Raw genomic sequence first — 554 nt, 5'->3', positions numbered from 1 at the left:
GAAATAGGGGTTGGTCCAAAAAGTAGAAAAAAAATATTTTTTTTATGATCTCCTAAGGGGTAACTCGTGAAAGTAGAGCCCTTTGGGCGAAAATTGTCCGTTTGACTCTATCTTGAACCGTTTGGGCGCTAGAGTGCTTTTTTCGACGAAAATACGGCGAAAATGACCACGTTGCACTTGGCTTGCGTTTAGTTAGACGGGTGTAGGGGGTGCTAGGGGGTCCTGAGCGGTCGAGAACGTTTTTCCCCCATACACTTTGCATGGGTTTCTAAGGCGGTGAGTCTCAGGACCCCCTAGCACCCCCTAGTACCCCTCTAACTAAACGCAAGCATAAAGACGTACAAGGAGGCGTCCAATCGTAAAATGTCAGAGGAAGTACCCCCCCCCCCCAAAAAAAAAACAACACATTCTGAATCAGAAACTACCCTCGGATTAGCCGTATCTTTTACTGTTTCGGCCCTAGAGGTGGATATATTGAAAACAATGGTAAAAAGTCAAGTTAAGACTCTTTGACAAACAATATACAATCTAAAAACTGCGCGGGTTCATTTTTT

The sequence above is a fragment of the Frankliniella occidentalis genome, unplaced genomic scaffold, assembly GCF_000697945.3.
Source record: "Frankliniella occidentalis isolate FOCC.00 unplaced genomic scaffold, Focc_3.1 Scaffold108, whole genome shotgun sequence".
Taxonomy (NCBI): Eukaryota; Metazoa; Arthropoda; class Insecta; order Thysanoptera; family Thripidae; genus Frankliniella; species Frankliniella occidentalis.
The sequence above is the reverse complement of the archived record's forward strand: the minus strand, read 5'-3'. Positions refer to the sequence as shown.